The sequence below is a fragment of the Meleagris gallopavo genome, chromosome Z, assembly GCF_905368555.1.
Source record: "Meleagris gallopavo chromosome Z, MGAL_WU_HG_1.1, whole genome shotgun sequence".
In the NCBI taxonomy this organism is placed as follows: Eukaryota; Metazoa; Chordata; class Aves; order Galliformes; family Phasianidae; genus Meleagris; species Meleagris gallopavo.
In genome coordinates this window covers 65,904,054-65,916,782 of record NC_139435.1, presented here as the reverse complement: position 1 = coordinate 65,916,782, position 12,729 = coordinate 65,904,054, and positions in this window count along the sequence as shown.

Sequence of the window (12,729 nt, the reverse complement as noted above, 5' to 3'; positions counted from 1 at the left end):
TTAATAGATAAGTTTCTTTGCTCTAAAAAGTTTCTTTGCTCTAAAATCTGTAGGAGTTGAGTAGTGTTTTCACTTTGATTTGAGGTACTGCCGCTGCAGAAAGTGTTCTTGCTATGCCATCTGCCTTGTCTTTCTCTTATCTCTTCCTTGATACTTTCTCCAGTAGAAGTTTTCCTGCAAATTTTGGCAAGAGACTGTGTGTGCAACAGAGCTGCTGGAGCCTGGGAGGAGTGGTTGAAATGACCACCACTACAATCATTTGAAAACTGCCTACAGAAACCTGAATATTCCTGAATATATTTTGTGGTCATTACAGCTGCAGCCAGGAATCACATTACTTAAATCTTGTTTCTGAGTTCTTCTAGTCTTTTTTTTTCCTCTGCTTTGAATGTACTCCGTGCTTTCAAACGAAATGTTTCCCACTTGAATTCCTTCCATTGCTGTTCTTCTGTCTTGTGATACATACACTACTTCACTTCCTGTTTTGTGAGCTGGAACAGTTGATGCCTGCTTCTAGCCAGCTGCTTTCATGCACTGCTTCTGAAAGCTGTTTTATTCATTGTAAAGGCTTCTTATTCCTCATGCAATTATTTTCTGATCCTCTGCTTTTCAGGCCTGTGCTTCAGGCATTCTTGGGTTACTCTGGTCTCCTGAGGTGCAGGAAAAGCTTACAGTGGTGCAAAGTGACTTGAGCTTAAACAAATGCTCTCTAGGCTTGGCCAAGAAATGAGGACACTTAGATAAGAGGATAGCAATGTACAGAATAAGAGTTTCGAACTTAACCCAGCTTTTGGATCTGAGGCTGTCTCAGTGTAAGTTTTTGTAGACTCTCATGGAAAAGTGAGACAAATTTTATATTCAGAGTAAATGTGTAAGCTTAGGGGTGTTTTCTGAGCACTTGCTTAAAAACTAAGCTCAGTTACAGAACTGCTTAACAACAGTAAATGTTGCACGTTTAGGCAAGTGAACAGCTTCCCCTCAAAGTCATTTCTGCATTTGCTGTATGTGAATATTGACTTTGTAGGAGGCTTTTTGTGTGAACTGAATGTTGTATAACTGCTGTAACTGGGATGTGTTCTCCAGGAGGAACTAACAAAAAACTTCATCCAAACTCCAATGATTTTTTTTTTTTTTTTTTTTGCATATCCTAGAGGTCACGAGCGCTTCTAAGTTGGGCTCTTCTACACTACACAAACACTTCCCTTGCCAGCCATCAGCACAGGAAACTGAGAAGAAAGTGAAAAGTCCTTTAGTTCAGTTTCCCATATTTAGTTTTCGCTGCCTGCTTGCCTGCTTCTCAGGGTTGGACCCTTCCAGTAAGGCAGCAGCAAGGCTGCGTCAGTCACTGCCACGTGTGTTACAATTCTGGTTACTTGTTTCGTGTGGAAAGTTACTGTTGTGGCTACATTGCAAATTATTGCTACAAATGTTTGCGTAGCTGTTCTTGACACCTGGCTCTTAGAAATCCCACCTGTCTTCAAATTCAAACCCGTCCATCTTGCGAATCATACGGGTTTGTCAGCATTCAGCTATAACCTCTTGCAAGGTCGCTTCCCATGTGTTTCCTTTCCAAAAGCAGATTAGAGGATCCAGTGTTTTTCTAGCTGTGCTGAAGCCCTGCAGTCTATATATAGAAAACAGCTTGCCTAATTGTAGGCAGTTCAATGGAAAAGATGTTTGTGATGCTGATTTTTGTGCTGAAGTTAAAATCTACTTATCCTTGTAAACTGAGAGATGAGGGGGGTGAAAAGAACATTTCTAGACTTGTCCAGTGCAGCTTTTGTAATACTATATTTCTAAAATTCTCATGGGATCAAGAATGGGCTGCTACTTACTTATGATTGGTGCTTCTGGGGAGAAGCATTCGTCATTTTGCTCTTAGTTCTGAGTATTCTTGCCTAAACAGTGGTATGACAGCAGAGGGTCAGTGAAAAGCTGCAAACCAGGCAGCCTGCTGCAGAATTCCATGGCTTGCTGCTTGTTTCTTTGCCCTTCCTCCACACACACAGTCCCAGCCCTCCTCTGTTGCTGACAGGAAGGAAAGGCCTTAGCCAAGCCCATGTGCCAGCTGGAATAAATGCCACTTTGCATGCAGCCAACTTGTGGGTGAATGGGAGAGGTCAGGCTTCTGCTCGTGTGGCTGTGCAGGAAGCCAGTGAGCTCACTGGAAGCATGAAACAGGAGCTGTCAGAAGAAATCTCGTCACCAGGCTTTGACATAAAGAGAGTTATTGTTCTTGACTTGAGTTTTACATCCTCTGGGCCTGTTAAAGTTAGGTCTGCTGACAGGACTGCAGTGTGCTCAATGAGTCTCGAGCTTTGCAACCTTCCCTTCCCCCTGCCTCGTTATACTGTGAGTAGCTTTTATTCTTCTAAGGCTTGCGTGTTGCCTGATATTTGCTCATATTCAGCAGTAACTTGCTCCTGATAGCAATGTCTGCTTCCTTTCTCTCATCTCAGAGTGTGGCTGGAGGCGCTGAGGCAGGAGCAGACCCATACAGTTCCCTGTGAAGCAGAGTAACATTTAGCAGTGATCCCCAGTCCTGTGGAAATGAGAAAATGTGGAGGAACTATGAAGGCTTTTTGTGGTTTCTTTTAAGTATAGATCATCTTTATATATGTGCACTTATATACATAAATTTACAAGATAAAGGAGCACTGTAAAAACAAAAACAAACAAACAAACAAAAAACGCACAACCAAACCAAAAACAAAAAAGAACAAAACAAAACTTCTCCAGAAGCCTTGAAGTTGTGTAAACACACAAAACCTGATTCTGTGGGCAGGTGAGACAGGTAAAAGGTTATTTAATTAAAAAGTCAGTGGATTAAAATTGAGTAATCCTGAGCTCTGGGCCTTGTATCCAGTTCCATTTGGTCTCTAAAACTGGTTCCAGCACAATGCCATCCTTTTATTTTTGTGGACTTTTCACTCCTATTTTTAACCAACATTTTCTTCTTTCCTTTGGGTCTGTGACTCCCTGCTGAGGCAGAATCCAGGCTATTTTCTTTGCTGGCAGTGCCCCAAATTCTGAGCAAAGCAAGGTGTATAGTTTGCCTCCTGCCTCCTTTCTGTTCAGATTTGCTGGCTAGTGCTCTCCCATTCTGGGAAAACTGTTGTCTCTGGTGCTTATAGAAAGGACACAAACGTGGGAGAAGGAGAAAAAGCAATATGAAGCTCACTGCAGTTTTCTCTCTAAGTTCACCCTAATGATGGTGACATTACAGGCAGATCTAGGTGGTTTCCCAATGTGTTGTGTAATGAGGAAGAATATCAGAGAAGTGAGGTGTTAGGAATGTATTTCAAGTTTCTTGTTTAGAAGCTGAGACCTCTGACATGTTCAAGGCATCTCAGCTAAGCCAGTTCCCCCTTGAATTATGTGAGGCTTTCAGCAGGACCTGCCTTACAGCTGTGTCATGTGGCTGGAGGCCTGAAGCTGGCAGGGGCTGCTGCTTACCCTGCAGCTGAGCAGCCAGACAGCAGAGCTGCCAACTCTTGTCTCTGAGTTGTGGATAGGACAAGGGAGAGGCAATTTTAAACTAAAAGAAAAGAGGTTTAGGTGTGATGTCAGAAAGAAATCCTTCACTTGGAGGCTGGTGAGGCCTGGTACAGGCTGTCCAGAATTATGGGTGCTCCATCCCTGAAGGCATTCAAGGCCTAGTTGTACGGGGCCCTGTTCTAACCTGACCTGCTGGGTGGCAGGGGATCCCATTTGGCTGAAGCAGGCAGGGGGCAGATGTTAGAGGGCTGTCCTCTGTGAGTGTGATTTGCCTAATCCCTATTGTATGAACCAGGAAGCTTTTTTACTTTCATTAACCAGAATAACACAATCTTAAAAAACCAGCATTAATTCTGGCATCCTCCTGCAAACACAACATTTATGCAGAACTATGTAGCATGTGGTCAAGGATGACTGCATCTGAATATAAAGTGTGTTGCCTGCATGCAGCCTGACACAAACAATGATCTCATCACAGCATGTCAACAGTGTGCTAGCCCTGATAGCAGTGAGCAGGCACGGTAGTTTTCTAAGGATGGCTCATAGGCAGTCAGAATGCGACTGCACAGTATCTCTGTGCTTTGCTTTTGTAAGCAGCAGGTGATGGCCAGAAAGATGATTTCATTTTGCTTAAAGCCATTGAAGAAATGAGTGTGAGAAATGAAATTTGGCATTTCCAGCCCTCTGTTCTGTGGTTAATGGAGAAGCTGGTGCATTTCTGCCTCAGGCAGTTTGTTGCTGTTGAACAGTAGGCTCATTTACTATTAATGTGTAAAATAACAAGACCGAGACTCAGATGAAGAAAGATTCCACTCACACATGAGACGATGGCTGCTTTAAGCAGACTTTGTGCTGCACAGCCCAAACCCAGCAGCAGAGCTGTACCTGACCGTCTGCCTACTGTGTTGTTTGAAGTGCTTGCAGTTTTTCCAGGAGAAATTGTCCTTCAGGTAACCATGGTGTGGATGCTGTAAGCTGATTGGCAAAACCACAGAGGCCAAAGTTAAATCATTTTACACTGCCTTAGAAGAATTTCCTCGTGTTTCCTCAAACATAAACACAGATTACATCCTAAAGGAATCTATCTTACAGACTGAAAGAGGCCTTTTGGCTAATTCCTTTCCTTCACCTCCAGGACCCTGTAGCTTTCATCTCTAAAAGCAGTAGTGGAATCAGTCAATCTAACACCCGCAGTGTCTCACTGCTGTTTCTATCCCCTTCTCTCATCAGTATGGCTGTGAATTGCTTTGAGCTTCTTGCTCCCTGGAAGGATAATGGTGTTATCACAAAGAGGCTGGATGCATTTCCTCACTTGTTTTTTTGCTTTCTGGATGTATCTGAAGGAACCTACCCACTGTTATCGCATTGCTCTTCAGCAGTGCTTCCCTGCTTTCACCTGCTTTGTGCTGCGACCCTTTCTGGTGCTTTCTGCATCTCTGGCAGCTTTGTTCCCATTGTGTCTCTGTAATCAGTGGATTAATGATCACCTTCTCCACACTCTTAGCTGTGGATGAGTGTCAGAGAGTGCTGAAAGGCATGCTCGAGCCCTGACTGGTGAATGCTATCTCCATGTACTGCAGTGTGTGCAGTTTGACACAGCTAATGCTTGGCAGTCCCCTACTGGGCTCTGCTCCTGCCAAGGGAGTAACAGAGAGGAAAAAAAGAAGAAAAGCCTTTGTTGTTAGCCTTTGTCCAGAAGTGTGTAGGTTGTTTGAAAAGTCACACCGTGGTGCTCCTGTGCCAGACATTGGTCCTTGGCGCCCATTACCTGAGTCTAGTTTCTGGGTACTTTTTTCCATAATTATTTGAAAGAGTGATTTTTAGGTAACAAAAGATAATCACTGCCCACTGGATTTGATTGGATTTAGTCAATTCCATCTTCTTTAGTTTTCTGTTTACTCAATTAAAGGATCCTTACACTTGTTTTCCTGAATAGTTTGAAAGATTTTTATGATTGGCTTGCTTTGTGTGGCTACTCTGCGTGTTCTTTAGAAGTAGTCCACAGATATCCAGATGGGCAATAAATCAACAATCCAAGAAAACTTTGTGTGACTTAATTCCACTTCCTATCAGAGAAGGTCTCTACTGCCTCGAGGACCCTCTATATATCCGTGAGAATCAGATTCCTTAGAGGAAGACAAACCCTGCTGCTGCAAGCAGCACCAAATAGGCTGCTACATGCAGCTCTGCAGAAAAGGGTGCTCCTGCTCTCTTGTCCATCCAAGAGTAGATGTGCATGCTGCTGCTGGGAGTTAGATGTCAGTCTCAGACTTAAGGAGCAGCTCAGCTTGGAAGGGACCTCTGGAGGCCTTGTCCCAGCATATGTCCATCCAGGAATGTCCTAAGTAGGTTGCTCAGAATCACATCTTGGTGGGTTATGAGTATCTCCGAGGATGGAAGCTCTGCAATCTCACTGGGCAGCCCGTTCTTAGTCATCCTCGCAGTGGAAAAGTGTTTTATGTTGTGCCTGCTTCCTCTTGTACTATCCTTGGGTACCAGTGAAAAGGGAGTGTCCTCATATCAGGTATTGATGTCCATGGATAAGATCTGCTTCGGCCCATTTCTCCAGCCTGTCTGTGCATCAGCACTCTGTGGAAGAGGAATGGGTAGGACAGAGTGATATTTCAGGTCTCTCACTGAAAAAATAAACAAAGAGAAATCATTTGTAAATAAATGTATTTGAAGTTTTTTGATGGCAAATTTCTGTGATACAAACCAAGTTATCTTATTGGCTCTTTCTAAAACTCTACAGTTCTGATTTGCACAGAATAGGTGCAGGGCTGATCTCCAGCCGTGCTTATTTAACCTGTGTGCCCTACATCTGCTGAACTGCAGCTCTCTGAAACATCTGAATGTTTGGCCTTTTCCATGTTGCACTGTAGGCACAACTGGCTGCAAGAGTAGCAGTGTTTTCTGATATAGAGGTCAATGACTATGCAAATTCTCATTTTAGCACCGGATGTGAAGAAGCAGAAGGGCTTTCACACAGTTTCTGGCTCCTGATCACTGCTGGAGGGTCTGACCAGTGTTAGATTTCTTAAGGCTTTCACTTTCTATTGGTGAGAACTGGCACTGAAGATGCCCTAGGCACTGCCAAAGCCTGCTGCTAGCCTGCACCCAGACCTCAGACAAACAGCGAAGTCATCTCAGCACTGCTGTGCTGGGCTGCCAGGTCCCCGCATCTGCATTCCCTGGTAATGAGCAGAGAGATGCATGAAGTCAGAGAACAGCATTTGGGCTCCTCTCTGAGCATTCGCATTGTAGGTCTGAAATGGTTCTGCTTCAGCACAAACAAGGAAAAAAAGCTTTTTGTTGCTCTGAACCAAAAGCAAATTGTATTCCTCTGGGGCTGAAGAGCAAACGATGCAAATGGATTGCTGATAGTACTTGTTGGCCGTGACTTCAGGCATCCACTGCTCACTCCTGTAGCTAGGTGTGAGAAGAAAATCGGTGGATTTGGCACACTCCCTGCTGCATCTGTCTGGGCATGGGTTCTGAGTGGGCTCACTACACGTTGGGTAAGACTTCTCTTTTTGGGGTGAGGGAATTGAGACACTGTGCTCTGCATCAAGCACATCTCCTTGCCCAGTACCCCCATTCCCAGTGCCACCTCTTCTCTCACCTCTGGGCTCTGCCAACTAAGCAGCATTAACCACCAGAAGATCGTATTTATGTGCAATGTACTCACTTTGAAGCAAAATATATTGATTTTCTTAACTCTTGTTTGTTTGTTTGTTTGCTTGTTTGTTTGTTCTTAGGTAGATGTATTTTATGCAATTTTATTTACACATAGGACATGCTTGTTTGTGTGTGTGTTTCTGCATATAACTAGGAGCAAAAGAAAATGTACTGTTAATAAACCTTCCCTTCATACTTTACTAAATATATAACATGGCTATTTGAACAGATTTTAAAAGACCGTGATTTGCACACTTGCCTGCCCGCTGCCTAGTGCTTGCAATTAGTTTGGCAGAAGCCCTATTGTTCCAAAGCAGAATTCTTTCTTCAGGGTACCAGATGCTGCAGGAACACAAGCATGCTGAGATTTTGGCCTTGAATCTGTTCACAGGGAGGGAGGGAGATGGATGCCCTGCTCTGAAGAAGCCACACTTCCTCTCTTGCATGCTTTGGGGCTGGGCTCCTCACTGTCCTTGCTTATTCCTGGGCAAAAAAGAGGAGGAACATATGCAATACTGAGCTTGCAGCCTTGTGTCCTGCACCCCTTGTGCTGTCTGGCTGATGGAGTGATGCAGACGACAGAGGATGTGCTCATACTGTGTCTTGTTTTCTAGTTTGAATGGTTTTATTGACATTCACCAGCAGTGCTACTGTAAAGGAACTTTCTTTCTTTTTTTTCTTTTTTTTCTTTTCTTTCTTTCTTTTCTTTCTTTCTTTCTTTCTTTCTTTCTTTCTTTCTTTCTTTCTTTCTTTCTTTCTTTCTTTCTTTCTTTCTTTCTTTCTTTCTTTCTTTCTTTCTTTCTTTCTTTCTTTCTTTCTTTCTTTCTTTCTTTCTTTTTTTTCTTTCTTTTTTTTCTTCTTTCTTTTTTCCTACAATTGCTGTTTTCTAACCAGTGCCTTTAATAAGACTGGCACTTCCCATCTCTTTCTGTTCCCTGGATCTAGGTCATAGTATATGCAGCTCAGGTTTGCTCCTCTTAGCCATGGTGTCTACCAGGAAGTGAGCAGGAGGCTTTGGTCCCTCCACCAAGAGAAGTGGCAATAAGGTCAGATGGGGCTTCTGGGCATGGTCACAGACAGAAGTACCAGGCTGTGAGGCAGCCTGCTGAGCTGTCAACTAGCCACAATGAGGACAAGTGATAACAATCTCAGGGTTTGAATCTTGGATGGTCATGTGTGGAGCCGGGAGCTGACCATAACGATCCCTGTGGGACTCTGCCAGCTCGGGGTGTTCCGTGGTTCTGTGCTCTCTAAGGCAGGTACCAGGTAACGATGGGAGCAGAGTTTTCCAGCTGAATTTGAAAAAGACTGTGTTAGCTTCCATCAGCTACCAGCTGCCTTTGCTTTTGAAGGTCTCCTCAGCAGGAGGAGCAGCACCAACACACAGCTGGACACTACCAACAGTGCAAGCAGAATGGGCCAGGGCTGCGGTGCCTGCCTACAGATCTGATGCTGCTATTGTTTTGGGGAAATGTGTGAATACCCTATACCCCCTGCACAGATGCCTCTCTGTGCATGCATTGTTCACCTCCACCAAAGAGACAGCTGTGCTCAGCATTTAGCATTTAGTAGCTCCTGCTGGCTTGGGGCTACCCTGGCAATGATATGTTGGGTGGCTAGGGGGAAACGGGCTCCTAACCAGCCCTGGAGGTACATCTGGGCTCCAGCTGAGGCCGAGCCTGTCTTGGAAGCTTGGAATGCCTTGCACAGGACCTTTTACTAACACACACAAAGGATGGAAAAAGCTGCAGAATCCTGGAGCTACCTGAAATCAGATCCATCAAAACATTTTGGCCTACAGCCCAAAGGAAACTGGTGTCTGGCTGTGACCCGTGACAAGCCTGAGGAGTGGCACTTAACTACTTGGTGCTGTAGAGGAGCATTCAGGAAAAACATCCTGAGGAAAAGCTGTTGCTCAAACCCACATCTCCTCAGTGAGTCCCTCAGTGAGCCATGTGCTGTAGATTTTGTGCAGTGTTTACTGTCTGGAAAGCCTGTGCATGCTGCAGGCAGGATGCTTGCTGCAGTCCCTGCTGGGCTGTACAAGGTTGCAGGCACCACTGCATGGAGGACGCTCACTGTTAGTGCAGTGTTACTGCTTTTATCGGCATGCCGAAGCACTGCTGGGGTTTTGCTGGTTTCTGAGAGGGGAAATGCCACTGCCTCTCTGTGGTTTTTTCTTCCCGGCAATTTCAAGCAGCAGCATCTGGTTGTCATCTGGTCCTTGCGCACGTCCAGCACGATCTGTGGGGTGATCAGCAACTCATCAGTGTTTCAGAACACCCACAGCTGCCTCCCATACTGGATTGCAGGGTCCAGCTCAGCAGCTGAGTTCTCCAGAAGCTGTCCATAGCATGGACTGTTTCTCTCTAGCTTTTCATGTTACCTTTCCTTCCCATGTCATAATGTTTATTCTGAATTGTAAGAATATTTCAGGCCAGGCTTAGCAACAGAATATTCAGGAGGGAGTATAGACTCTGTGTGAGGCTAAGCCTGTGTTTTCTATAAATGCCTGTGGAGCTATTTAATGTTAGGTACTCTAAGAACACGTAAGGCACTATTCTTGTAAAATGTGACTCTAAAGAGAGCTTAATCTCTTCTTAGTTCTTCCAAGCATCTACCTCTTGGCGTACATACTCCCCCACACCATTGTATACGTATGTGTAGGAGCCCACAGCACTGTGCAGGCAAATGTTTGGTGTGTGATGGCAAGACCCTATGCAAAGCACCAGCTAGGATGTTAGCACAGGTTTTAGTTAGACTTTCTTTTTTTTCTTGGAGGGACTTGAGGAGCAGCCTCAGCCTGGGGATGCTGTCCAACAAGACAGGCACTACACAAGTTATCCTCCCACCTACTTAAAAAAGAGAAGTTCTCTGCACTGGAGGTGCAGGAGAGTCTCCTGCAATGTAATCTGCATTGCTGTTAGTTGAAAACAACAGGAGAGAGGTGAGGAAACAAATGCTGAAAGCTGATCTTGTTTTTCTTAGAGCATCTCGCACAGCTGTGGTGCTTCTATATGGACACAACACTGAGCACTGATTTCCAGCTCTTACAGTTTCCTTTCCGCTTCCTCTTTCCACTCTCCTTAATCCTCACAGAGGTGCTTCCTCTTCCGGGGTGAGAGAGGGAGCAGCTCAAGGATGATTTATTTCCCATAAAGTATTGCCCAACACCACAGGAGTGTGAGACCTCTGCTCGTGTGCCCCTGTGCCACCCCTTCATGGGACTTTGGCTGCTCTAGCACACTAGGCCAGGTGAGAGGTAGGCATTGCTGGACTCCCACCCATGCCCCCACCTGCCATGGGGCTCCATCCAGCTTTGTCTCTACATTTGTGACTCATATACCTTACTCGTCTTCAGCGTGTGAAAGAAAGAATTAGGAAAGATGAAAACTGATAGCTTTCAACACAGCCTTGCATTCAGAGGCGTAACTCTGCATGCTCCTTGCTGAAGAAGCTGGTAAACGCACAGAACAAAGAGACAACTTTGTTTAACAAGGCAAGTTCTGTGTGAGGAGGTTCATCCTGGGCAGAAGATGACAGGAAACAACAGCAGCATTTTTTCTCCTGGGAAGCACTTGTCCCACCACTGGGACAGGGACAGTGTCTTGGTCTTTCCCCTGTAGTAGTTGGAGTAAGGCTGAAGAACAAATGCAAATGCGTGTTGTATTTGCTTGCCTGACATCCTGAAATGCAGAAGTTATGTGGGGCGGAGGAAGCTGTGGTCTATTACACAAGAGAAGTAGTTTGATTGATGGGAGGCTGAGAGGTAACTAGCTGCTCTCTGTAGCTATCTGAAAGGAAATTGCAGTGAGGGGCTTTCAAAGTCTTGTCTCAGGTGGGAAATGACAGAAATTGAGGAAATTGCACCACAAGAGGTTTAGATTGGATATCAGGAAGAGTTTCTTCATGAGGAGGGTCGTCAAGCATTGGATTGGGCTGCCCAGGGAAATGATGAAGTCCCCATCCCTGAAAGTATTCAAGGGATGTATGGACAATACATATATGGTTAAGTGATTTTCAGGTTACACCTTTTCTCAATCTACATCAAACTGGAATAGCAACAGGGCTTAGATCTTCTGTGATGAGAATCCCAAGAGTCCTCCCTAAAAAGGAATTTCACACTGCTGCTGAGATCTGGCCAAGTGGGACACACAAGGCTGCAGACAGTGCAAACTCTCAGAGAGAGAAATCTGAAGACATTCCATCTTTCAGTGCTAGCACAGCCTCAATTTGCAATTTTGCCCCTGAGCATAGTCCCAAAGTTCACTGGATGGCTGCTAATTTGTTAATATTGTGCAGACAGATCTCATTTGGCTCATTTGAGAGAATGCTTGCCCTGAGTGCCTTGCATTGCTCTGAAACAGTCAGATATGTCTACAGATTGTAGAGAAAACATTAGTTGTTAGTAATTACTCAAGAACAACCATATTATGCATATAAAATGACCTCATTTTCATTGTGTTATTTCACAGCTCCTCACATTTGCACTGGATGGTCCTGCAGCAGGGAAAAAAAAATAAATGAAGCTCATATTGAAGCCAGTGTAGTCTTCCTGCTGAGCCACATCTCACATGTACCATCATGCTGGTTGGAGGCCACCAAGGGCAGATCAGCAGAGCCAAGGCTGGTGAGGCTTGTGGGTGGCAGTCAGCAGGGCAAGGAGAGGACAGAACACCTTTTCTGGCTTGGGATCATGTCCTTGTGATGCTAGCAGGCTGCCTGCATGGCACTGGTTGCTGGTGCTTTGGCAAGGCTCATGCCAGCAACCCATTGAAGCTTCAGGCTTAGAAGAACAGTTTTTCACTTGTCACTTGTTGGGTGACAGCAAATATCTTGAAAGGTTATCATCAGGTCTTAGACCTGCACTGACATGCAGTCACACATACACATGTCTATATATATGCCCATATATACGTGAATTTTGGTTTAGGGAGCACAGTAATACACCCAGCCACTAACTCAGGCACTGGAGAGTGTCTGAATTAATGGTTGGGAGCCATGCCTATGACAGAGTGGTTGGAACTAGATGGTCTTTGAGGTCCCTTTGGGCCCAAGCCGTTCTATGACTCTATGATTCTCTTCTCAGCTGGAGTCTCTGATTTGAGGGTTAACTTGTCTTGGCCAGAGAAAGGCAAGAACACTCAGCCACCTCCTTTCTTCAATGTGCAAGGTGGAAATGAGATGGGAAGTAGCTCAAGGGATGGAAAATTAGCACTTGCTAATAGGAGCAATAATAATAATAATGGAAATCAAATGTATTTATTTCATCTCTCCAACACCTTCCTATTACTGGACTTAACCTTGCTGCACACAACACCTGTGATGCTAGGGTTCAGTCCACCAATACTCTGGGTTACTGAGTTGTGTTTCTGTTGAGTTTATATCTCTGCAGTACTCTGCTTTCCTTTATTTTTTTTCTGTTTTAGAGCTTTAAGGTGCTCTATCCTCTAGTAGCAAAGAAACATGATAGCTGGGTCTGTTACTATCCAGAGGGAATTAGAACTGGACAGTGAGTTGAACAGGTTTGCAAAGAAAATGTGAAAGGGGGAA